The sequence below is a fragment of the Sarcophilus harrisii genome, chromosome 2, assembly GCF_902635505.1.
Source record: "Sarcophilus harrisii chromosome 2, mSarHar1.11, whole genome shotgun sequence".
In the NCBI taxonomy this organism is placed as follows: Eukaryota; Metazoa; Chordata; class Mammalia; order Dasyuromorphia; family Dasyuridae; genus Sarcophilus; species Sarcophilus harrisii.
In genome coordinates, this window is record NC_045427.1 from 32,755,864 (window position 1) to 32,764,145 (window position 8,282).

The following is an 8,282-nucleotide window of genomic DNA, read 5'->3' on the forward strand; positions in this document are numbered from 1 at the left end:
GTTAATCTGGGTGAGCTATATTTTTGAAGGTATTCTTCCATTTCATTTAAGTTCCCGAATTTATTGGCATATGTAATTCCTAATTATTGATCTAATTTACTCTTCATTAGTGGCAAGTTCTCTCTTTTCATTTTTAAGACTAACAATTTGATTTTCCTCTTTCCTTTTTTTAATCAGATTTACTAAGGGTTTGTATATTTTGTTGGTTTTTTCAAAGAATCAACTCTTATTTTCATAAATTAATTCAATAGTTTTTTTACCTTCAATTTTATTGATCTCTCCTTTTATTTTTAGAATTTCAAGTTTAGTGTTTGGCTGGGGGGTTTTAATTTGTTCCTTTTCTAGCATTTTTAGTTGCAAGCCTAATTCATTGACCTTCTCTTTCTCTATTTTATGCAAGTAGGCCTCTAGAGATATAAAATTTCCCCTTATTACCGCTTTGGATGCATCCTACACATTTTGGTATGACGTCTCATTGTCATTTTCTTGGGTGAAGTTATTAATTACATCTATGATTTGCTGTTTCACCCAATCATTCTTTAGTATGAGATTATTTAGTTTCCAATTATTTTTTGATCTATTTTCCCCTGGCTTTTTATTGAATGTAATTTTCATTGCATCATGGTCTGAAAATGATGCATTTACTATTTCTGCCTTACTGCATTTGAATTTGAGGTTTTTATGTCCTAATATATGGTCAGTTTTTGTATAGGTTCCATGAACTGCTGAGAAGAAAGTGTACTCCTTTCTGTCTCCATTTAGTTTTCTCCAAGATCTATCATATCTAACTTTTCTAGTATTTTATTTACCTCTTTGACTTCTTTCTTATTTATTTTATGTTTCAATTTATCTAGTTCTGAGAGAGCAAGGTTGAGATCTCCCACTATTATAGTTTTGTTGTCTATTTCTTCTTGCAGCTCTCTTAATTTCCCTTTTAAGAATTTAGATGCTACACCACTTGGTGCATATATGTTTAATATTGATATTGCTTCATTATCTATGCTACCCTTTAGCAAGATATAGTGCTCTTCCTTATCTCTTTTAATTAGATCAATTTTTGCTTTTGCTTGATCTGAGATCAGGATGGCTACCCCTGCTTTTTTTACTTTACTTGAAGCATAGTAGATTCTGCTCCAACCTTTTACCTTTACTCTGTATGTATCACTCTGCTTCAGGTGTGTTTCCTGTAAACAACATATTGTAGGATTCTGGCTTTTAATCCAATCTGCTAACTGCTTCCTCTTTATGGGGGAGTTTACCCCATTCACATTTATGGTTAAAATGACCAATTCTGTATTACTTGCCATCTTAAAACAATAAGTTATTTTTTTTAACATAGCAAAAACCTTCCAATACCTTAATTTTAAAAGTGATAATATTCACATCGAAAGGAATTAAAATCTCCAATTTTATATGGCTTTCCCAATCTTAACCAATCAATTGTTCCTATTCAGTTTTAACTGTTTCTTCTTGACCCATATACAGTTTTTTGAGGAGAAAATATCATCTATAACTCCCACCTTTTGGAGGTTTTGCTACATTTTGTTGTGATACATAATTTGTTAAACTCCCAAATGTCTAATTAGATTTTTCTATTAAAATTTATTTACCTGATTTATTATAAAACTTTTCTCTTTTCCATGAATTAGGAAAGAATATTTAAAATATGAGCTTCAGTCTATTTTTTTCCCTTCACTTTGAAATGTCACAGTCTTTCTCTAATCGGCAAAATGACCTCAACTATAAAACCATAAAGTTGAATTATTTTCCATCTAACTTTTCAATTATGGTTTCAATTTCCTCAAAACAAATTCTAAATGTTCACCCAAAACTTAGTAGGATATTTTAGCATTTAGAAAAGCATTCAATACCACAATTTGCAGATTCATAATAGAAAGTTTACATTTTAGCCACACTGTTTAGTTTATGATGTCATTAATTTCTAACGTCTGAGGGAAGTGATTCCCTTGCTTATCAGTCTTTCCTTGCATTCCCAAAAGCTTCCTCAAAGTTCAGGAATGTAAAGAAAGTCTTATTTTGAAGCCTTAAAGAAGATAAACAGATTAGATCACCAGACACAGAAAGGTTTTTATTTTCCTTCTAAGTTCCTTATTCACAATATTACAAAAGCAAACAATAAAATGTCACAAGCACAAACAGGCACAATTGTAAATACATAGATACAAATATGTTATAAAAGATGTTGTACATGTAGGGGTCTACTTGCCATCTAGGGGAGGGCGTGGGGGGATGGAGGGGAAAAGTTGCAACAGAAGGTTTTGCAAGGGTCAATGGTGAAAAATTACCCATGCATATATCTTGTAAATAAAAAGCTACAATAAAAAAAGGAAAAAGATATTGTTGTAAAAGATGACTCCAATAATTCTTTACATGAGGCTGTTTCTGCTCAGAAGTTTTTTTAATGGTTAATTTAAGTAAATGTCACTGGCCATCTTTATTTATTGCCTTAGTTTGATTGTGGAGATTGCTATCGCAAACACACAGAGAAATCACATTTTAGTAATTTGATTTAGATCAGGCCTCATTTTAACACACTACCAGTTAGGACAGAAGTCTTCGTTCTTACAGATTGGAGAAGGACCAAAAGCCAGTAAGGCCATAGCATACTCCTCAGCCCCCTAGTAAGCAAAGTAGATAGTTTCAACCTGTGTCAGAAGATATTTAACAAGGACACATCTCTATAAAAACATCTATAGGATCCTAGCCTGCGTAAACTCACTTGCTTTCTCTTTCTCTCCCCATTCCTCCCCAATTTCCCCTCCCAATGTATGTGTGTGTGCACGCGCAATATGTATCTATGCAATTTCCAAAATAAACTGTAGCTATTAATGGAAAAAGACACACTCAAACCAAATAAACCATACGCTTACCAGTTCTCACCCAGAGAAAATCTGACATGTGAATGACGTAGAACTTGTCCACAGACAGAGTGCCTAAGTAAAATTGTTCTACTTGGATCCAATGGAATAGAGAAGTTCTGATAAGGATCTAAAAGGAAGCTCTTATTTCCTATTCCATTGCTGCCACTAACCATTATATGTGGAATTTAACAAGGAGGTAAATGGGAAATCTTTGAGCACAATAATATTCACAATGTCATATTGTCTGCCAAATGGATCAATAAATTACCTTGTTTATGCTAAAGACTACACCACAAGGACAGTTCCTTTTTTAAAGGTTTTGGGAAGTACAGAATTAGGTAGAAGCTACAGGATGGCATAGATTATAAGAAAAACAGCTGAAGCAAGGACAGTAACATGATTGATTAGAAGTTTGAAAATAAGGACTGTTTTTAAGAGACTTAAGAAGACATTATTTGTATCCAGGTGCAAGATAGTGGCTTAGACTTTGAAAAGCAAACTAGACATTCTTGAAGGATAGTTTGTAAAGATACTACATTTGTTTTCAGATTCCCCCAAAGCCAGCTAATTTCTTGAGGCAAGAATAGATCAATGATTAACAGGAGAGCTACGTTTCTAAATTAAATACTACAAACTAGTTTTAATTCTGAACTAAGTTTCAGAGACACAAAATTATGACTTAGCACAAGACAAATACAATAAATTGTAAATAGGATCAAAAAGAAAATGATATATAGTATGGATTCAATCTCATATCAAATTTATTTTATTCAATATCAAAGGATTCATACTGGAGAGAAACCTGAAAATAACAACGTACTATGCCTTAGATTTCATTCTGGAAAGATTCATTACAAGTACAAGACAAGGCATGTGGTAAAGCTTTCTATTAAAGCTCAGGTCTTATTAAATATGAAAGAATTAGTTCTAGACATAAATTTTATGAATATGATGAATGTGGAAGGACCTTCAGGATGAAGGCAAATCACATTAGTGATTCTTCATGAATATAAGAATATGAGAAGACTTTCTACCATAATTCAAATCTTATTCAACATCAAAACATTCATATAAGATAGAGATCTTATGAATATAATGAATATAGGGAAACCTTACACTTGTCACAGTTAAGGACACAATGTAAGAGAGAATTCATATTGGAAGGGCTCCTCATGAAATTAAACTGTGGGAAGGTCTCCCATTGTCAAGATAAAAATCTCAACAAAAAAATCAATAGAAACTGAATGTGAAGGTTGTGAAATTGATTTATTATTAGTAGATATTTAATTTATACACCTATATACCCAGCGTCATGTAAAAATTTCTTAAGTGAAAAGAGGTGGCAAGAGGAAAAAGTTTAAGCCTTGATCTAGGATACCAAAAATAATCCAATGATACAAATGATATCTGAGGCTGATTGGTTTGATCCAAAGATGGAGGGTTTGGCTTGATTTAGGAGGGTTTCCATAACTCTTCCATAATCCAGGTGAACAGGGAAAAAAAAAAGACTGATATTCTCTGAAGAGTCTTATGAAAAATACAGCTTTATCACCAGGTTGACTCACATCCAAGTCTCAAGGTGGGCAAACCCTATGATCAGATTGACTTATCTCTCCTCATGGTCAGCCAAATTAATAGATTGTGATTTTGTGATTTGATTATAGTTCTTATATATAGGAAAATCAGATACTGGCAAATTTTACTCATAGGGCCTACACAATAAAATCTGAAATTGATTTGCAAATATTGATTAGATATACTGATTAGGTACAATTCTCAATCATGGGTTATCAGTTTTCAAATTTTATAATAGACAACTGAATTTATAGGTTTAAGGAAGCTCAAATTCAAAAAGGGGCCAACTGATATAAAGGAAGTTCATCAGTACATAATAAATTGACTATCTCATTAAAACAAAGTAAAGTAGGGTATCAATTTTCAATTTCTCATTTCTTCCTTTGATTCTTTGGAGACAGGTTTCTAGTGAATCACTATGTATAAGCCAAATTGACCTAATTAGACTGATCATCATCCATTGGAATTATAATAGAGCAATAGCAATAATTATAGAGTGACAATTATACAGAGCCAAGCATGATTCTGGAAATCTATTTACCTATATCCATCTTTATTATTGATCCTGCTATCTATTAATTTAACTATCTTCTATCTGTCCATCTATTTTTCTTTCTTTGAAAAGGAAAATCAAGCAGTAAATAGTTGATTTAAAATGTCATTTATAATCCCCCTGGTTTTCTACTATTTAGACATTCTGTTCTTTTTCTTGTTAAATTCGGAACTTTCGAAAAAGATTTCTAAAAACTGAGCCTCTCATTTCAATTGTTTGTATTTCATGTAGCACATTTGGCACACATCATGTGTGGCCCTAGTGAGCCAGTTAAGCTCTCTGAACCTCAGTTACTCTTCTGTAAAATAAAGGAGTAGAACTAGAAGTTCTCTAAAGTCCCTTCCAGCTCTATCTTTCCTTTTGTGAAATCGTTATTCTGAATAGTGTTAGCTATTTAATCAGGAAGCTTTTGCTTTTGTCCCTCATCTCAGATCAGAAATTCAGAGGGCAGCTTGCCATTATTAGGTGTTCATCAGGCTGCCTGACTGCTAATAATCGTCCTAGGCAAGTCTGTCTTAGGAAATGGAAGAGAAACACTTGGGCAGCAAAACCCTAGTTCTGATCCCTCAACTCTTTTGGATTCCCCTGTTCAAATATCTAAAGAGATGATGTGTGGTAAAGTTCAGGGATATCCATGTTAGGGAAAGGGAGGCCCTTGCAGTTTTTCTTCAAAGTACTTCTCCTTCCATTTCATCCAGCTGAAAATGAGGATTGATTGCACTCATTGAATGCATGTAGGATAGAAGTGGATCGGGCTGTAGAATAGTTGAGGTAAATACCAAAATGTCTTTTGAAAAACCTGAATATCCTTGATATAGCTGAGCACAATTTTATAGAAAGAAAGGTACTTGGGTTACTTTGTAATGTTTTTTAAAGTCTACTTTATAGAGACATTTTAAAATTTTTGTGTGACTTTACTAGAAGTATTTATATGAAAACATGAGGCTAATCTGTGGAGATGAGTGAAAGTGAAGAAGGAGGAATGTTTGAAGCATATTTGAGACACAATGGCTGGAGGGGAGGCTAGATCAGGAAACGAATGGATGAAAAGAACTACAGTATATCTTCTCCCCTCATCTGTAGCACTTACAACTATCATTTCCTGAGTCTGAGCAATTCTGTCCCCTCCATGATCAGTGGAGACTTTGAGGCTGAATGTGCCTCTCTGTTCTAGCTGGTAGTTGTGGGCAGGAGCTGACCAAGACCTGAAGCAAAGCAAGTCCTGCAGCTGAAAGCCCAGGTACAAGGTGCTTTGCATTTCTCCAACCCACTCCCTGGCCTGGCCGGCTGCCCAGAGCCCTTGTCAGTGAGTCAGTCTGTCCTGCTCTGCCCAGAGCCCTTGTCAGTGAGTCTGTCCTGCCCTGGCCAGACAGAATCCAGCCTGCAGGTGCTGTCATCGGCTCAGCCCCCCTACCCCCTCCTGCTCAGGCTCCCGGGTGAGGAGGGAGACCACTCACAGGATGCCATTAACATGTTTTCACCTCAGAGAATTCAGAATACATTTGTGGGCTTTTAAAATAATCTCATTTATTAAAGCGTATAGTCCTGTCAGTCTGGGTGTATTTGTCCGACTCAGCAGAGCGAAAGCTGGTCACTTTGGGGTTTTCTTTTTCATCACAGACACCAAAGGGCAGTTGTAATGACGCGGTCTCCAGCCTCCCTGTCTGCTTCTTCAGACAAAATGAAGAGATACAATAGACACCGGGAGTGGAAAATATGAAATAGTCGGGAGAGCATATGGTTTGTAAGAAAAGAGGTTTTAACAATTAATGATGAAAAAGACGAGTTCCTAGTGGAACTCAGAATTAACCAGGAGAGAACACCCCATGAGGTTGGAGAATGCCCTTAGCTGGTGGGAGGAGCTCAGCACCCTAAAAAAGTGAGCCATGAGGAGGAGGAAGAATAGAGGCAAGGCGGGATGGGGGGGTGGGGAGGGAAAGCAGGCAGAGTTCTGTGGATTCAGAAAAGGCTGTGAGCCACAGAGAGATCTGTACGGGAAGTTTAACCTCAGAGGCTTGACATAACAGGATTTCGGACAGACCCAGCAAGGTTGAGTTCAGGACCTCCTCAATTAGGCCGGGGTGATGAGAGCAGCTTTGAACAGAGAACTGCTGGGGGGGGGGGGGGGCAGGGAAGGGAACATGTAGAAATGGATCTCAGGCTCAACTGCTCTGCTTCCTGATGCTGTGCATTCCAGGTTAGGCAGAAAGAGCTGAGGAAGTCCTGATCCAGAATGGAGAGCCAGACTTGAGTCAGAAAAACCTGAGTTCAAATCCAGCCTCAGATGATAGCCATGTGTCCTGGGGCAAGTCTTTTAACCTGTTTCCCTCTGTTTCCTCAACTCTAAAATGGGGATAGGAATAGCACCTACTTTCTAGGGTTGCTGAGAGAATTAAATAAGATCACATCTGTAAAGTGCTCAGTATAGCACCTGGAACACATCATAGGGGTGAGGGAGGCTGAGACTTGATGGTTTAATGCACAACATCATCAGAGATTTCTCCTGTTATAGAAATATTACTATTTCTCAGTTCATTGTACTTTTGTGATTTCATATGGCTGGGGCCATGGGCTGACCCAGTCTCCTGCCTCCCTGCTGACTGCCTTCTCCTGGTTGTATCCTAGCTTGTCTAGATTCTTCCTAAAATATGGCATCCAGGACTCTAGACAGGCTTTGACCAAAGCAAGCTGGAGCACACGTGGCTTGACTAGGGCAGACTTACCCTGTTTTGATCACTTCTGTCCAGCCCTCAGGGGAATAAAAAGATCTTCCCAAGGTGGATGTTCTCCTCCACAACATGAAGCACAGCACAACCATTTCTGCCCATCCTGGGCAGTTTGTGAGGGCTATCCTCACATCTAATTCCAAATCCTTTTCTCCCCAAATTGGCCCTCTCTCTCCACTGACTTTTTCTGTCTTTGATCATCTTTGTGATTGGGAGGTCTGTGACCATCATTCAGGTGTACAATCAATATCCCAGTGACTTGAGAGAAAGAAGCCTGTATTAAGGAGACATTTTAGTGCACAGGAAAGAATGGTCTATCGGGAGGCAAAGGACCTGGATTCAGACCTTCCGACTTTGGCTAGCCATTCACCTCCTTCAGACCTCACTCTTGTGGACTTAAGTGATTCAGATTCTCTAACCTCCAACTTCTTACTTCAGAATCTCTGATCCAATGACAGGCCCCATGAACTCACCTCAGGTCCAGCTGCTTCCCTTCTGAAACCGAGGCTAGATAATACTCTGATTCTGTTCCTGTGGGGAACACGG

General features: G+C 37.2%; 1 gene segment (V, D, J or C); it reads right to left on the reverse strand.

Moving 5' to 3' along the window:
- LOC100935631 overlaps positions 1–8,282 on the reverse strand; it is an 824,790-nt gene that overhangs the window by 329,262 nt on the left and 487,246 nt on the right.